Source organism: Rhinolophus sinicus, chromosome 17, assembly GCF_057876585.1.
Source record: "Rhinolophus sinicus isolate RSI-liver-muscle chromosome 17, RSI-T2T, whole genome shotgun sequence".
Classification (NCBI taxonomy): domain Eukaryota; kingdom Metazoa; phylum Chordata; class Mammalia; order Chiroptera; family Rhinolophidae; genus Rhinolophus; species Rhinolophus sinicus.
The window spans coordinates 13708970-13711117 of NC_142517.1; the positions used below are offsets into that span (position 1 = coordinate 13708970).

The 2148-nt window shown below is 40.4% G+C and overlaps 1 non-coding gene across 1 annotated transcript; it reads right to left on the bottom strand.

The window, feature by feature from the left end:
* Nucleotides 1-1201: 1201 nt before the first annotated feature.
* On the bottom strand, nucleotides 1202-1307 carry LOC141568034 (U6 spliceosomal RNA). The gene has a single exon (XR_012491050.2). It is a non-coding gene; the product is annotated as a U6 spliceosomal RNA (small nuclear RNA).
* Nucleotides 1308-2148: the final 841 nt, after the last annotated feature.

The following is a 2148-nucleotide window of genomic DNA, read 5'->3' on the forward strand; positions in this document are numbered from 1 at the left end:
ATGTAAACTATCCAGCACAAGCCTCACGCATAGCAGGGATCATGACAAATGGAGGCTGTCGTTTAGGAAGTAAGTGCCACAGCCCTTTGCTAGTGTGGAACAGGAGCAGACAGTGAAGTATCAGGCCGTTGCTTTAGTGGAAACATTACAAGGTGAGCTGTCTGCTATGCCTCCCTCCCTAGCTGACTGTGTCAGGGCATGAAAAACAGCTTAGGGTTGTACCCTTCAATAGACATGTAGACCAGTGTTTAGCAAAGAACTATTAATACCTTTTGAGAATAGCAAATTCATATTTTTCTATTTTGCTCAATTTGGATTAAATCTCCTGTGCAAATTTGAAAGAACACTTCTGGGGGCACCTTTTTCTGGGATCAGCTTAGTGTCTGATTTCTTAGATAGCCTCAGAGCAATAGAGTAGCTGGTAGCCATGGTGACATTGATGCTTCAAGATACTATTGGATAACATAGGGCATAACAGGCAATGGATTTACTGGCTGTGATCATCCAACTTTCACCATCTTTTCTTATTTTAGACTTCCTCCTCCTCCTAGGAGCTGTAGATAAAGCAAATTGCTTAATTAAGCAAGATCTCTTGGACCAATTTAGATTCAAGTCATTTATCAAGCTTTTCTCTCTCTCTCTTTCTTTCCTTCTCTCCTTCCTTCCTTCCTTCACTTCCCCCCTCCCTCCCTTCCTTTTTTCTTTCTTGGCATCTGGATGCCTTGCTATTTACTATATCCCAATCATCTAATCATTAGAAGCAAGTACTTTAACTTCTTAATTCCTGTTATGGATTGAATTGTGTTCCCCAAACCCCCATTCATATGTTGAATTCCTAGCCCCCAGTATCTCAGAATGTAACTGTATTTGGAAAATGAGTCTTTAAAGAGGTAATTAACATTAAATGAAGCCATTGGGGTGGTGTCCTGATAAGAAGGGACAGGTACAAAGGAAAGACCATGTAAGAACACCAGAGTGATAGAGCAACTGGTAGCTATAGTGACATTGAAGGCAGATATTCACCTAAGCCAAGGAGAAAGACTTCAGAAGAAATCAACCCTGCCCACACCTTGATCTTGGCCTTCCAGCCTCCAGAACTGTGAGAAAATGATTTTCTGTTGTGTAAGCTACCAGTCTGTGGCATGTTGTTATAACTGCCTAGCAAACTAATACATCCCCTAAGTTTTGTTTGTTTGTTTGTTTTTAATATGGGCACTTCAGGAATCGGTGCCTCCTCCTTATGCAGGGGCAATGTTTATCTTCTCTGTATCGTTATGATTTTAGTATATGTGCTACTGGATGAGCACTTCCCTTAGATTCTTTAACCCCCAAGTTTACCAAAGTTTTTATTTTTATTTTTCAATTGGCTTTCCTGGACGTCTGGTCTCACCCTGCTGTTGTCACCCTCCACTGTTCAGCACACTTGGCAATAGTGACTGACTGCTTTAGCCTGAGTATGAGAGACAGTGAATCACACCATTTTTGAGTAGCCTCATGGCATTTCTAACAGGTACCACCCACTAATTCATTTCACCATTTAATATCACGATATACACATTAGCATGATCAGGAAATGGAACAAACTTAAAAATGGTGGCGCAATGGGTGTCGGAAAAAGAAGACCGTGACTACAGAGAACATTTTGGTCGGAAACAGTCCCTTAGAGTTCGGGGGGCAAAACTTTTCGCCCTCCGTACAACAGAGAGGCGTCTATAGAACTCATCCAAAAGTTCCATGTTTGGGTGAAAACATGGAAATACTGTAGATGGCAGCATGACATCACGCATGATTATTTTAGAGCAAAACCACTGTATCATTGTTCCTTTTTACTATTTTTTTTCTCCCCTTTTTCTTTTTTCCTAGTGGGTAAGTTACTGGAACCTTTTAAAAAATGATTATTTATGGTGAAAACTTGGAAAAGCAATTATGCCTGTTTTTCAAGTTCACTCCCATGGCCTGTACTACAAAGTGCCAATCAGCAACATCCCCTTGAAAAGCCTCTAGGCAAACACTTGGTTATTCTAGCTCCCCACTTGGAGAAACCCAGCTTTAGATTTAAACTACTTTGAAATTAAACCTCAGAGATGTTCCCAACCTTCTTTCAAGTTCCTAAAGATAAGTTTACCAAATGTTAACAAAGAAAAGATT